At 33.2% G+C, this 17,253-nt stretch overlaps 1 pseudogene; it reads left to right on the forward strand.

Moving 5' to 3' along the window:
- The first annotated feature begins 8,942 nt into the window (after positions 1-8,942).
- Positions 8,943-10,511, forward strand: LOC109009022 (annotated as a pseudogene).
- The last annotated feature ends 6,742 nt before the right edge of the window (positions 10,512-17,253 follow it).

Consider the following 17,253-nt stretch of genomic DNA (forward strand, 5'->3'; position numbering starts at 1 on the left):
TCTCATCTCATTTATTAGATGTTAGTTTTCTATGTTTTGTTTTTTTAACACACTATAAGAAAACTGTTTATTTGTGGCTAGTTATTTCTTACGAAAATGACTATTTTCTATTAAAATAAATATATTTTTGTAGCAAATAGTTACTCTCGTCGTAAACAATCTGTCACAAATTCTCATTTTTCTTATAGTGACATTTTTAAATTTATATTTTTCTTGACGTATGGCATGTCAAATCAGCATTTTTAATGATTAGGTATCGAAATATCAACTAAAAGACTAGTTTGATCGAGGTTAAAATTACCAAAAGAAATATTAGCTAGGTATAGAAATATATGATCAAATTATCAAAAAGACAAACTACAAAAAGGAGTTTCATATTTAACTCTTACTATTATTATTATAGCTTCTTTATATTGAGATAATAAGAGATAAGAATATCATAGTCCATCCAATCGATTTGATCTGTAAAGATATATGATGTTTAAAATTGATAATCTAATCGATTAGGATTGGATTTATCCAATAATAAGATGATCTTAAATATATAATACGTATCCTATCGAATATTGGATACGATTTATAGCTTCTTTACATGATGATCTCTCGTCTAATAAAAAATTGCGCAGAGAAGCTGAAAGGGTGGAAAATCACGTTGAGAAGCAGACGAAAGAAAGAAGAAAATAATAATATAATTACGTAAAAACATACGTCAGGTAGCCTGACGTACGTTACCGATTGGCAAACAATCATTGCCATCTGTCAAGCTTAATATTTCACTAATCACGATATTAAAAGCATGCAGGAAATCCAAACGTGCTTCACGTTTATGCAGCATTTTCTCAAAAGTTAATTGTCTACCTAACCTATGCATAATAAAAGCCTAATTAAATGGTTCTCGTGTTTGGTGCCCAAAACAATCTCAAAGAAAAATGAGCAATTTCATTATAAAAAAATTAAGTCTAGTTTGTTAAACATTAACAGATAACGGAGTTTCATCTCATTATTATAATTTTTTTTTAAATTTTATATAAAATATAATAAATAATTTAATTTTTTTAAATTTTAAAATAATAATACTATTAAAAAATAATATTTTAATAATATTTTATTCAATTTTTAACTTTCATCTCATCTTACTATCTAAACCATACCTAATTTGTTTGACATTTAAGACTTATGGCTAAATAAATCCTAATAGATAATCTAAACAAATCCTTATATATATATTTATATCCTAGCGACCAACATTGACTTGGAAAAGTATCATGATCAATATTACACGAGTTACATGCCTTGCAACTACCCAAAAGAATTATTCCAACATGAAGTTACATGGTATGAACAAACACCCTACAGGGAGCAAGACCCATGGTCAAGCCAAGATAATCATGTCCCAACATTGCTTAAGACTGAAAATGGAGGCCATGAGATTTAACTTCTTGAATCTCACTCTCACTATGTATTTTTAACCTCAAGGATTTCTCTCACTACAAGAAAAAGTGGCATTTCCGGCGATGTATATATCGCCGCTAATAGCCTATATTTACTGTTACGGTAAATTCTTTGTGTCGATCAGCAGAATTGCCAGAATAAATCATTATTTCTGATGATTTAATGTCGCCGCTAATAAGGTTGTCGAAAATACACTTGTTTATAGCAATTCAGCTATTGTCGTTAAAAAAAAAAAAAAATCGCCGCTACAAATTATTATATCTGGCGATTCTATGTCACCGAGAATAATATTATCTCAAAAACCGAAATTCCTATCTATCTTGCTTATTAAGGCGGCATCTAGGTCGCCTTAATAAGTCCTACATAGTAACGAAAACCTAAATTTACCCCCCGCGCCCAATTTCCCTATTATTCCCCCCCCACCCCGAGTTTTTACCTCTCTCTCTCTCTCTCTCTTTCTCTCTAGCTCGAGGCTTCGCACGGTTGTTTCCGGTTGCTGTCTCGCCACCTCGCCGTCGTCTCACCGCCTCGCCGACGCCGGTGAGTTTGTCTTTCACTATTTTAGGCTCCACCGATCTCTCTCTCCCTCCCTCTAACTGCCGCTCGGTTTAATTTCCTTGGTATAATATCGTTTTCATATAACCGAATGACTGCATTTTATCTTGAAGTACTTACCCTTAAGTCCATAGAACCGAATGATTGCATTTCATATGGAGTCCATGTATATGAAGTTCTTATCGTGTACTTAAGCCCTAAAAAAGAGAAAGAAAAGAAAAGTCATTAAAATTTTTATCATTGTGTGGCTTTTATTTTCAGCTCATGAGCCTTTGTTTGACATTGAAATTGCTGCGATATTTATCATCTGCATGCTTAACCACTACCAGACTTAGATCAAAGAGTTCATCACAATTTCTCTAAAAAGTCTAGACGTTTTGGTGTTCACATTGACAAAAGTTTACTGCAAGTTTAGTAATATTGCAATTGGAGATTATCTTCCACGTACCTAATGCTTTCTCAACCAAATTGCATTATTTCTGTGATAGTAGAAATTGGCCCAAATTATCAAACACACCTCTTATCTATGTATCCAACCCATTTATATATATATATATATATATATATATATATAAGATGATCATGATCATGATCAGCCATTTTTAATGCAGTGCATGTGTGACGCCCCCAAATTCCGCTTGGGATCGGACGGACATTTGAAGCGTCGAGACATGCAACATAAGGTTACTTGCCCCCGTTCATGACATATAAGATGCAATATTCCTAATATGCATCTAGCATTATGCAATATTCGCAACAGATAATTTTTTTTTTCTTTAGCAATACTATGCACCAAACCGAAATATCCTAAATACTTAAAACAAACTTCATACATAATGACGTACTAAACAACTGAGATCATAACAATAGTCCAAAATGGTTATGATCAAAAGAGTGTTGGAGATTGAACACCACAAATACAAGTAGTAATGAGGTAACTACTGTACTACCATCTACGTCACACCATTGTTTAGTCGATCATTTCCAATTGGTCGATTCTCGATTCTCCTTCAAATCCTGTAACAAAATCTACCATTCGGGGGGAATGGTAGTTGGGACTACCATAGTGAGATTTGATTACAAATCTCAGCAAGTTAACAGGAAACTTTCACACAGGTTAATGATGCATGCATGGCAGTAAAAGCATGAATGCATAATCAAATCATAAGTAATCATATCATAACTTGACATACAACATAACATAACTGACATAACTTAAACTGAAACTGAAGCTTAGCATGAACGTGACTTGAAACATAACATGGACTTAAAACATAGCATGAACGTGAACTTGAAACATAACATGGACTTGAAACATAGCATGAACGTGAAGTTGAAACATAACATAGACTTGAAACATAACATGAACGTGAACATGCATAATTTGAATATGAACTTGAAACATAACATGAACGTGAACATGCATAATTTAAACATGAACTTGAAACATAACATGAACCTGAGCATGACATAACATAAATGTGAACTTGAAACATAACTTGAACGTGAACATAACATAACATGAACTTGAAACATATTCTTATCTCATGGGATTACCATGATTGCGTGAACGTAAACTTGAACATAACATAACGTGAAACATAACTTGAACATGAAATGCATGAACTTGGACTCTTATTCAATAGACTTAATCATTAAAGTGACCATATGGGTGCTACACAGGTCCCCTTGAGCCTTGTATCCCTGCCGATTACCGCATCATAACATAGGTTTCTATACCAGCTGTGAGTGTGTTAATACGTACTTCACAGTTGTTATGGCCCCACGTATTCTACGTGTCACAATTGTTGTGTCTCACGTAGTGTATGCTCCACAGTTGTTGTGGCCCCAAGACTTATTTGTTTGTGCCACACTTGTTGTGAACACGTGTAACATAATGTGTGGCACCATCGGCGTTAGTGTCTGGCGCGCTCCAGTGACCAGCTAATTAGGCCTCATTCACAACCTGTTGACTGTACTTCGTCAACCCAAGAAATTTCACACATATTTAGACACTCCAGCGTGAACAAAAGAGTTCCACTGGGATATTACCACATCCTAGCGCTTAAGATCGTGATTGACATGAATAACTTAACTGGCATACATGACATTTTGTAACGTGACGTAACATGAACGTGACATAAAAGACAGAAGTCCTGACGTAGCATAACGTGACATGAACTAAGACGACAGACATGACATACTTCGAGACATAAATGTAACAGAGAACATTTCATAACATGACATACATATAACATGCAACATTTTGTAACATGGCATACCATATAACAGACAACATTTCTTAACATGGTGTAACATGTGACAATGAATATTACGTAATATGAAATACATGTAATATATGGCATACTTAACATGACATACTTGGAATGTATAGCAATGTATAGCAATATGTGACATAATATTTTGTGTAACAGATGAATAATTCATGACAGAATAAATTTTGTGTAATAGATAAATATGTAATGACTTGGCATGGCACATATAATAACATACATACATACACTTTAGTTCCTTTACTTATCACTCATACACATTAAACTGATAGTAAGTTAAAAGCTAACTTACCTCGATCTTCACGCTTCGAGATAAAACTCAAGTGCGATCACGAGAAACTGAAAGTAGTGATTTCTAAAAATTAAAACTTAATCACTAACAATTAGGATTATAAAAAAATATCAACTTAGAGTAAAATTACCATTTTACCCTCTACATGTGAGAAAATGACCATTTTACCCCTAACTTAAGGATTTTGCATCCTAACTCCAAAAATCATCAAAATTTACATACCTTATGTAAATTTTGTCCTAAACTCAAATATTAATTCAGAAAAATTTAAAACTAAATACAACCATTAAAACTCTATAGGGCTGAAACTTACAAAGACTATTTCCTTTTATTTTTCTTGTAATTCTTTCAAATCTCAAAACTCATGATTGAACCAAAATTTTTCTTCTACTATACTCATAACATATTCCTAAGAATAATCATGTTTTGAATCATGAACAAAAGTCATCAAAATCACTAAAACCATACTTGAACTTTTTGGTTTTTCTTCTAAGTTCAAAACAGAATTTTGTTTCTAACTTGTTTTGATCAACCTCTTGATCCATGACTTATAAAGATGAGATCTTCAAACCAAAACATCACATGGTTTAAAAAGATGTTCTAAAACAGATCCAAGCTTCAAACTCTAGATCACATGTTTAAACATCACCCAAAACATAAATTTAGTCAAGAACATCATCACTTAGGCCTAACCAAATATCTGAATGCGTAAAATTCCATATCTTCGAAACTACCATCAAATATTTTCAAAATAAGATTCTAACATGTATATAAGATGCTTAGGATCTTCCAATAAAAATATCAAAGCCATTGGAATAAGATTAAACCATAAAAGATTTAAACTTTCTCAAAACAGAAACTGTTTTTCCTCTTCCAGTTTCTAAGTTTCTAGACCTAAGAAAATATTTCACCAAAACTTTTAATCATGCAACAAATCCTCAACCAATAATCATATACATATGTTAACAGTACTCCATAAAAATTTCGGACCAAGATCTATTCATTAACTTGGTCAAAAACTCCAAAATATAACACACTCTCCAGTTTATCGCCCAGAATGACCTTTCTGGAGTTTAAACAACTTTTGACCAATCAAATAATCTCTAAATGGAACACATAAGATATTCACATAAACTAGACTCCAAAAGCAACAACGCTCATGAAGGAAACTTGACGAGAAAACACTTACAAAAGCTTCGAAACAGGCATTCAAAAGAGGTATGAAAAACTGTCCGAGAGTGTCTTTTGTATTCTATGAAGGAAAAGTGTAAAGGAGAGTTGATTTTCTTGGAAAGTGGACTGGAGAGCTTCTTACACAAGTTATTTAAAGTGATAGGACTGAAGGAAAGGTTGAGTGTTGGCCTTTTCTTCTCATAAAAATCAATCCAAGATCTTTTCTCAAGGTGGAGTGTAAGAGTGAAAGAGTGAGGTGGCCCTTTAGCTTTGTTATTCAAGAACCTTCTAGGCCCTTATTGTAAAGATCTGGCCAGCCAAGTGGTCGTACAAAACTTAGCCATGAAGCAATGCTAATGGTGACCAATTTCGTGGGCCTTAATGGACCTAAACCGAATGGGCCTAAATTTTGGGGTTTAAAGAGGGTTTGGGTTGCTATCAAGCCCAAATCCAATATCACTTGGCCCAATCAATTTTTCAAGGTTAACAAGGTTGGATAATGATGTTCTAAGATAAATTTGAAGGATTAATAGCATGTGCAAGTGATTTAATCAAGTGATTAAACACAATACTATAAATCGGATTAGAAAATGTTTAGAGGCCAACTTTAGGGTTTTGGGGAAACCGTTTAGGGTTCCGATTTCAACAATATTTTTGGGCTTTCAATTGGATTCCCACCATTTAGGGTTTTACTAGGATTGAAGCCCTCTTTGATTTGGCATAATTTGGTTGAGTAGATGAAACAAAGTTTTGCTTAAGTGGCATGATTTCACAGCTTGATTCCTTCAAATCCATCAAACGCTTCTCATGGTGCCAAGTGTCTAATATTATTCACTAAGTGTGTCTAAGATCTTGCCAAGTGTCCAAATAAAATTTCTCTAATCTAATTTAGACATTCCATACTATGATTTTGAAACAATGCAATTGGTGCGCCTACCGAGGTTATTATTCACTCCGAAAAAGTGAATCATAAACTTAACACTAAAAATTCTTAAATATTCATATTAACCTACAGTGAAAATATTTTACCGAAATTCAACCTTGAAGTGCCTCTAAAAATAATTTTATAGTTTCAAACAGGCGTTTCGTCCGAAAATATGAAAATAAACTTATTGTGCCATAAAATCTTAAATAATCCACTGAGTCTAATGGCGTAGACCATAATGCATTCTGACACTTCTAACCACCTCAAATAAATAAAACTCATATTTCTAGCACCATAGTGAGTGATAATACTGATTATGTTGACAAACTAACACCTATGCGATTGGTCAATTCGTAAAAACTTATGGAGTTTTTACAAGATTCCTAAAGTCAATAGAAATTCCACCAATGAATTTCTAGCGGGTTGTTACAGCATGCTTGCGCCCACCATGAAAATATCTTCTTTATATTTACCTGGAAGGACTAGCACTCTAGCTATATATATATATATATATATATATATATATATCCTACTAATTAGCATGACTAAGGCTAGCTTGCAACTCAAAGTTCATGCCCGTATCAATCCTCCATGTTACAATTCACACACGCGCACACACACACACACATAAATGAATTATTAGATAATTTCAAAGAATCGACATGCATGCAGTAAAATTAATATTTATATTAACAATTAATATGAATAAATGAATTATTAGATAATTTCCCTCTCCATGCATTTACTTCCTCTCTTCTTCGTCTTCTTCTTCTTCTTAATATGAAGTAAGGTTTGTTCTTTCCTCCAATATTAATTTTTCTCTAACTGACCATTTTAGTTTTTGCAATAATATTCCAATACATACTCGTTTTTATAGTGAACTTCAGCTTTATACTTATTTATAATTTCATGGAAATGATATATATCAAACCAGTCTTCTTAATTAATTAGTTATTTTAATTTTGAAACCAGACCTGCGTACGTACCTTAATTCTCCATCATAAGCATTAAAGGATGAAAATTAATTGAAAAAACATATATATATATATATATATGCTATATAAGCTACCTAGTAATTAGATAAAACTAATTTTTTCGAGTGGGTTTGAGGCTCATCATGAATTAATGACCTATTTTTCTTTCTATTTGTTAATTATTGATTATTCAGTCATATATATCTAAATGGCTGGAGTTAGCTACATAAATTAATGTCTTTTATGTTCATGTTGAAACATTATATATATTGATTATATTATTGATCTAGAATTGTGGGTACACATGCAGGCATGAGAATAAAAAATTGAGTCAACGCATGCATTTCTTGTCTTTCACCAGGTAGCTGAGGATGTTCTGCATTAATTGCCGGTTTAGTTTCTGCATATATACATAGAAAATGCTATTGAAGTAGCTAGATATAATGTGGTTGAGAACAAAACATCTTGCCAAAAAAATTGTTTCTAATTCAACTGCACATGGAAGAATAATAGGGGGAGATTAAAAAGGCATTGAAGTTAATTAAAAAGATAAGAGGAAGAAGAATAAGAAGAAGATTTATAAGTAGCATTACAATGGAAGAATGGATATATATATATGCAGTGCTGGAAACAAAATCATATTTATATTATATATGACTTATATATATATATATATATATATATATGATTGGAGTTACCAACTTTACTACATACATACATACATATTTAATAATTAGTCATTTAAATGTTAATGATCCATTCCTCTTCAATACATCATGAGCAGCTTAGATCTAATTGCACCAGTAAAAAGATGAAAGTTGATCAGTAATTACAACCGTGATCATTAATAATGGATAGCTAAAAGACCCACAACTTTTATACATGTTAATAATTACCAACTTCATGGACAATTAAAAGTACATGAATTTCATTAGTTGGGTTAATCCTTTTGGTTCCTTTTAATTTTTGAAGAAAAAGTACAGAATAAACCTTTTTTCACATTAATCAAGATTATCATGATCAAATAAACTAGAATCTTTGCCAAAAGCTTCTGATTAAACCTTTTTATTGTGAAATCTCATGTGTGTGCATGACACTATGAATTAGCCAAAAGCCACTTTTTTCGTGATTCAACAGTATCATCTTTGTGATTTTAAAGTTTCCTTACGCTGGTATACAGAGTATATTTCGATTGTTTGCGATGATATAGTGGGCAGATGGTTAACGGTAGTTTATTGTTTGGAAGTTAGTTTTTAGTCCAACAAAAATCATCCAAAATGAATACTCGACATAGGCCTACTCGTGCTCTACCTTCTTCATCCTTGGTAAGGATTGCGATGAGAATCTACAAAGCAAGATGGTTCTCTTTTTTAAGAAGAGTATTCCAATACCAAAATGGATCAAGATCTGATCGTAGCTCTAATCCTTTCAATTCAAGCACTTGGATGCTGATGGAGTTTATATCTTCGGTGATTCAAATAAGCATCACAACATTTACCATAGCCATTTCCAAGGAGAAGTCTGTTTGGCCAATGAAAATATGGATTGTTGGTTATAACATTGGCTGTGTTCTTAGTCTACTACTACTCTACGGCCGCTACCGGCATCATCTTAATCATGGAGATGGTTTCGACCTTTCTGATGTGGAACAGCAAAGGGGCAGCGAAGAATCTAGGTATGCTAGCTTTACATACAATTTGCCCATTCACCTTCTATGATTCATTTATATTTTTCTCTTAAACAAAAGCATTGGTTTCCATGCGCTGTACAAATAGTGACAGCTCGTTTGTTGGGATCATTACAAAGATTTTTGAGCTAGTTATAAAACATCATGCAACTGTTATTGAGGACAAGTCTTTGATTTTGTTCTTCGGCTAGAATTATTGAGGAATTATGCAAACAACTTAGTAGTGATGAACCCTTAGTGATATGATTAAAAGCCTCAAGTTATAACAAATAACTTCATATCAATTCGATAATGGTTGGTGGTCACTATATTTTGTACTAGGCCACCTTAGAGTTTTAATTGTATTGGCAGCTATATTTAAATGATGAAAAACAAGATAAAAACTCATGAATTGCCTACTTTTAATTTATTTCATGCGCAAACAAGTTTTCATAAATTGAGTGGAAGTAGTACAGAGAGTTTTTGACAACTCAAGAGCTTTTTGAAGCCTTTTAATCGATTGTTGCAATGGATACAGGATCTCACATCTAATGAACAAATGTCAAAGTTCACTAGAATTGTTCTTTGCAATGTGGTTTGTGATGGGCAATGTTTGGGAATCCGACTCTCGATTTGGGTCATTTCATCAAGCTCCAAAACCGCACATGCTCTGCATCTTCCTGCTAGCTTGAATGCAATCTACTATTCATTTCCATTCCTGCTATTTGTGTTGTTATGCTGTTGCGTGACAATGATTAGCAGCCTCATCGGATATAATATGAATGTTGGGTTAACTGATAGAGGAGCATCCGATGATCAAATTTCCCAGCTTCCCAGCATCCGACCTTGCAACTGATGATTTAGTAAGTCTCATTTCAACTTGCACGTACAGATAAGCTAATATCTTTCATAGGACAGAACAAATTTAGTATATTCTATGTCAAAAGAATATATTGGCTTGTTGAAAGTTGAAGTGCTGATGAGATTGTTGTATTTTTTTTTTTTTTTTTTGTGTTTGGGGTGGGAATGACAGGAATGCTGCATTTGCATAACCAATTACAAGGACAGGGAAGAATTGAGGAGGTTGCCATGTTCCCATGTTTTCCACCTCAAGTGCTTAGATCAATGGCTCCAAATTATATCTTCTTGTCCTCTTTGTAAACAAGAACTAGAGAGGTAGTACACTATATATATATATATATATATATATTGGGAAACACGTTTTTTGTGGGGTAGTACATTTGTTTTGAAGAGTTTGCATTGATTTGGAGTTGCCCACAAAACGGCATTCACCTGTTGCTTTCACTTTTGTCATGTTAAGTTTATGTGGTGTCAAGGATTTTGATTTGGAAGGCCTTACAAACACTTCACATTGTATTCTTTCTTCTACCTCAAGATGCTTGGTATGGTGTTAAGGTCAGAAAAATGCATAAATGGATTATATTTATTTGCCATTTATGCTTTACAAAGGGATTGTATTAATATAGATGATGTGGACAGATATTGTCTGGTGTTCTATGGTACAAATAATGCCTCCTTCATCAGAAATCTCTTGGTTCCCTGATAGTCATTGTTCTCATAAGGACTGTGCAATATAATCTCTCTAAACTGAGGGTAAACTTCACTAATCCATATTGTTAATTTGCTTATGTTCTATATTTGTGATGACTTTGATGCAATTGCTAGACATGAATTGATTTAACTTAATTGCTTTAACTTGGTTATTTATATCTAATACCAGCACCTAGAGGTTGAGACAGGATGTGTTACCCTTTCTTTTGGTGATTAGATGAGTTACCCAATTAAATGCATTATAGGTAGTTATATTAAAAAATTTGTGTATACATGCACCTATACTTACACATTATAAATAAAAGACATGAAAAAAAACCTGGTAAACAAGTTAATTGAAAACTCAAGGTCTCACAACATTAGTTCAAAATTTGTTTCACTTTTTCCTTTATGCATTTTACATAAAAAAGAAATGTTGTATTAATTTTATTTGCTTAGGAATCATATATATTTAATGCAATCATATATTTAATGTTGTCTCACTTAATGTAATCAGCTTGCTAGTTGCCTTTATTTAATGCAGCCATTATAGCATTAATAAAGTGAATGTACATTGTGGTTGACTTTGAGAACTAAAGAAAAATGTATATGTTTGTAGCAGTTGGCATCAATGAATAATGTATCAAGTTTTGAGAAGAAGAATTGAATAAGGCAATTTTGAGATCATGACGAAGGCCAGCAGCTTTCAAGGGATGATCAAGGCTTGCTTAGGAAACTCTAGTTACCCTATATTGAAGAGAGGAGGACACCTGTAAAATAATATTGATATATTGTAGGGTGTTAAGTAGTACTTAGACTAAACTATCATCAATTTCTATTTGAGCAATTTTCATTAATGTATGATGTTGGGGATGTTTAAACCATCTATACATATATTTCAATGATGATCAATTCATGATATTGTAAGCTTATTAGGAAATATAATTGATCAGATGGTTTAATGGATTAAACTGATGTTGAAAGCAAGTTGAATTGTATGCAGAAAAAATTTTGGGGACAAATGGTCGCTGCAAATATGTTTTCCAATATGCAATATTGCTTTGGTATAATATACATTTGCGGCGTGTTTAATTTATATTCACATCGCCACAAAAAATGTATCCTCTCGATGCTTTGATTTTGTGCTGCGAATTTCCTTTTCTCACTCAACAATTGTATCGCCGTTTCGACTAGAGCAATGAAGAAGCACTTGCGAATGTGCCACCGTTGGTGACACCAGCCACTTGGATAAAGTTATATGTTTGATATTCAAGCGATGACTTTAAGGTAAGTTGGCAATCGTATACTTAACTAACATGTTGTGGATGTTTTTGGTAAAATGGTCACCTATATTAAATGTTAGTTAGGACGGTTAGTTCTTGTTAAAATAGTCAACTGTATCCACTTGTGTTTTTAGTCATATAATCCTCTTAACACATCTACATTCAATGGATGTATATCATGTCCTGTGTGACTGCAACGGATGTCTGAACGAAGTAAAAATAATAGGGAGAAGCAACAAAACAATCAAATGGCTGGATGAAGGTCATTTGTGCGGCTAATGGAGATGAGGGTAAGTCTCCATTTTGGTTGCAAGATGCACATCGACTGTATGTAGCATTATTATTTCTTTGTGCTAATTGATATGTTAGGCTTCTTCAAAGTTGTGTATTTCCTCTGTGTTCTCTATATGTCAATGACTAATACAATTACTTGCACATTTAGTTATGAAAAAATAGAAAAAACACTCAACAATCGTTATTGTTTGTAAGTCTAATCCCAATAATTAATTTGATAGCTTGAATGAGAGATTTCATGCAGATTTGAGTTCTCCATTGTGAACGCTAGTTAGTGTGTAATTTACTTTAATTTGTACTCCATAATGGTGTTCATATATTCAATCTAAGCTAGTGTGTAATTTACTTTATTTGCAGTTTGGGAATGAGGAGAATTTGGTTGATTTATTTAAAGAAGTCAGATGGTCAAAGAAGAATGACAAATTTGTGACTCCCATGACGGAAGAGAAATATGTGAGTGTTAAAGTAAAATCCTATGATGTTCAAGATAAACCGATGTCCATATTTTTAGTGCTAAGTACATATTACGAGCACCTAACCTGTGTGATGTTTTCTAATGGTTGATAGAATAAGATGGCAGCAAAGATGGTAGAACTAGAGCCTGAGAAGCGGACTAAGGAGGCTGCAGCAGTAATATTTAAGGAAGTTTTGGGCCACAATCCAGGGTATGTACGGGGTCTCGGCGAGATGGTTATTTTTGAGTCATCTAGACAATCAACTAATGCCCGAATAAAAGAATTAACTGAACGTGCAGAAAGAAGTGAGAAAGAAGCTGCACATTATAAGGCTTTACATGATGACTTACGGGCCAATGTCATGCTATTAATAGAGAAACATGACAAGTACGATAAGTTTATGGAGAGATGTGAGTTAGAGAGGCAGACCTAGGGAGAGTCTCATAGAGAGACTCAGGGACCTGCATAGCCGGTTACTGAATTTGAGGGTAACAATTTTTTGTGAATTTTGGTAAGGAGATAAAAATTAAAATAATATAGCAACAAAATGTCTCCCATATCTCCAGAACCTCCTCTTTTGTACATCAGTTACTAGTGTGGAGTAGGTAGTATATTTTTTTGTTGTAAGGATATTTTGTAGCTTCTGTCTGGCGATGTACGTTGCTCTTCCACCAACATGCACATGGGAAGTTCTTGGTCATCAATGTACAATGAAATTGCTACAGCAAGGTAAGTTATCAGTACATATGTAGCCTTATTTTCAGACCAAGTTTTATGCTGAGAGAAGGACCTTTGATATAGACTTCTAGGTACATTCCATCCATAATATTCAGGTTTCTTTTGGCAGAATCTTACTTTCTGGCCAAAAATCATGGAAACTTAAATTTATATATTAAAATATGACTACAAAGTTTAGTGCAAGGCTGATATAAATAAAAGACCTGGTGGAATGATATAAGAAATATTTTATTGTGCTGTCATTTTTTTCTCATATTTTTAGCGGTGCAATCATCCATAATGATTAGTTCACCAAGAAGAAAAGTGAAAATCTAGTGTTAGACTAATTGCTCTCTTAACTATTTCTCTCCATTATGAAGTGGTCCAATACATTTGAAATTCTAAATATAGCTCTCTAAAAAGGATTGAGTTTGAAGTAATAATAGTTTTCAAGATTAGGTTACTATAAGGTACTATTCACAGTTGGCTGCTTTACCTTACTGACAGCTAAACATTCAATATTCTTCTTATTGATTATTCATTTATACTTACAAGCTGGGGCATAGATTATTCAATGGTACCTATTTTTGGAGTGAATAATATCAGTTTAGAGCTTCTCCTCATCCTGGTCAAAATTCTCTACAACGTGTCGTCATCTTTGGTGACATGGGGAAGGTTTGAACTCATGGAAAATACTAAATACGTCTCATGAAATCATACTATTCAGTCATGCTAAAATGACTTTCATATGTTTATGGTTGCAGCAAATATATAGATTTTTTATATAGATTATCAATATCATCAGGAGCATAAGTATAAGAAAATCAATCAACAAGAACACACTATTATCTTGCTCAACCCTTTTTTTATTATTCTGCGATAACTTTAAATCTATAGATATATGATCTTAAAGGAATATATATACAATTTCTCACTCCCGAGTAGGATGTGCAACTTGTTTCAACTCTGATGTTGATTTGCGACATTGTTATTTACCTTGCTTTATGTTTTAATTGGTTCGACTTTGTTGAGCTTTTCATTGCAATTATTTGCATTCTAAGCTTTTCGTTATTGTTTCTGATAGTTGCTGAAAATTATTATACTCACACCTTTATATATAGGTGATTATGAATTGAATGCCTTGTAACTTGGGCCTTGAATATTATGTTTTTGCATAAATATATTGCATTTCTTTAGAGTTGTGTTGAAGCACTTGAAGTAAAACCGGTGAACCAAATTCAGTTCTTCCCATACTCGTTGGAATATGTTAGTGCATTCATGAAGGCAACTTGCTATTAGACATTTATAGTTTGAATGAAAAATATATGTAAATTTATATTTCATTGTGATATGTTGGATGGTATTCTGTAAAACATACTCTTAAATCCAGGTGAATTTTAAATATGTACGTCGATGTTATTTGATTGATGTTGACATATAATATATAATATGCGCAATCAGATATAAATTTATCCAAATCTAGTATTTATAATTTATTAGCAAGCAATTATCTGTTATGAAATCACAAATATCAGGGAAAATAGCATCACGACAAAATACAAACAAACAGAGCAGGTTATGAAAAAAAAACATTTCCGACGAACATTACTCGTCGAAAATGAACACTTTTATTTTTTTAAAAACCCATTTCCGGCGAACATACCTCGCTAAAAATGAATTACATCACCGGCATGATGAGTCACGAAGACATTATTTTCGGTGACTATATAATCGCCGCAAATAAAATATCTCAGTATTCCCGGCAATTACTAGTCGCCGGAAATAGACTTAGCAACTAGTAATTAATCTATTCTGGAAGCCTTTATTGGCAATATGGATGACATTTCAGGCGATGTAAAATCGCTGAAAATGTACAGTATTTCTGTCTGTCTTCGTAAATTGGCACAAAATCTTTTACTTGGCTCTTCAAAAGCGGCAACATTGGGGCAAACGTATTTAGCCGGAATAAGATATTTGCGGCAATAAATTGCAGTATTTGCGGCGGAAATAGGTTAATTTCTTGTAGTGTCTTATTATTTTTTTCATCAGTAATGCTGAGGATAAGTCTCAAATACATAAGTCTTGTACAAGCTTTTTATAAGAAAGTAGATCTCACTAAGAAAAAGTGAATATTTCACACATTTTTATGATGGAGTACATTTTTTTTATAAAAAATCTATGGGAGATTTGTACATTTTAAACTCATACATATTATATCATTATTCTTTTGCCATTCTATGTTTAAGTTTTAAATGTAGCTATTCATGATCATCTACTTACTAAGGCTAGCTAGTAGCTACATAGCCTAGGTTACCTAGTAACCTGATGAACTAGTAATTTGCATGCCAACTAGAGCCTTACTTGGATTCCCAATCAAAACTAATATCTTTCCTTGCTAAGACCGTTACGGTATATGTTGGTCAAGCTATTAAGGTTCATGAATTTAAATTTAATTTTGAAATGTACCCATTGTTGAACGTTAATTGATTGCAAGAACAATCTGACTAGGGCTACTGCATGGTTTTGATCTTTCTAGGACAGTAAATCATAATCTAATTAAGACTCTATTACAATCACATCGATCGGACTATTGCTAACTTATGGCAAAGATCAGTTAAAATTTCACGAGAATTTCAGCTACCATGCACGAGAGATCGAAGCTGAGAGCAGAATATAGATAGGCCAAGTAATTAATCTCAAGGTCATCTGTCTCTAATGCTAATGAAATGGTTGTATCAATGAGTGTGCAGGCACCCAAAGCCAAGCACTCTGATTATGAACATGGTATGCTTGCTTAACCTTTTGTATCAATGTAAATATGCTCTCTCTCTCTCACTCTCTCTCAACTCCTTTTGTTTTTGTTTTAATTTTTTGTTCTTTCCCTGTTTTATTCAACCTTGAATTGAATGAGTTGTGATTAAAGGTCTATCTTAATTTAATCTTTTGAGTGTTATGAAAAATAAGGATTAGGTGATAAGTTCAAATAGAAGTGTTAGGTCTACAGATAAATCGTATGCAAGGAAGTTGATTAACTGTGTAGTTTTGACGTATCGCATTGAGTCATCAGTTTATAAACTTTATTGAGTAAGATTTCTTTGTAGATCAAGCATTTCTCAAGTTCAAAAGCATACATACATTTTTTTTTTAATTAGCATTATCTAGACTTTTTCTCTAATTTGATAATGTCTTCCAACATTCTTTGATAGTATGCCTTTAACCCTCTTTCTAGGAGTGGAATCAAGTTCAGTTGGATTTGGTTCTTGAATTAGCTGCTATGAGTTTCATTTATGGCCAGTTTGATTTTTTCCATTCCTTATTCTTGTATTTACTATTGGTTTTAGGTTTTATTTGAAATTAGTCTGCTTCTCATAAATCCGATTTAAATCTTTTCCTCTTGGTTCAGGTGATCAAGAGCTTCGTCTCGAGTGCAATGAAAGACGTATTATCAGGAAAATTTCCCAAATTATAGAAACGATCCGCCCGATAGGATCATCAAACCGATCTGCTCGATCGGTTGAGCTAATAGCTGAAGCAACCCGTACTGACTAACATTTTTTGGGTCAGATCGGTTCATATTAGGTTTGCTGTTTTCCTGCACAACCCCTACACAGTGGTAGGGAGA

The sequence above is a fragment of the Juglans regia genome, chromosome 1, assembly GCF_001411555.2.
Source record: "Juglans regia cultivar Chandler chromosome 1, Walnut 2.0, whole genome shotgun sequence".
Classification (NCBI taxonomy): Eukaryota; Viridiplantae; Streptophyta; class Magnoliopsida; order Fagales; family Juglandaceae; genus Juglans; species Juglans regia.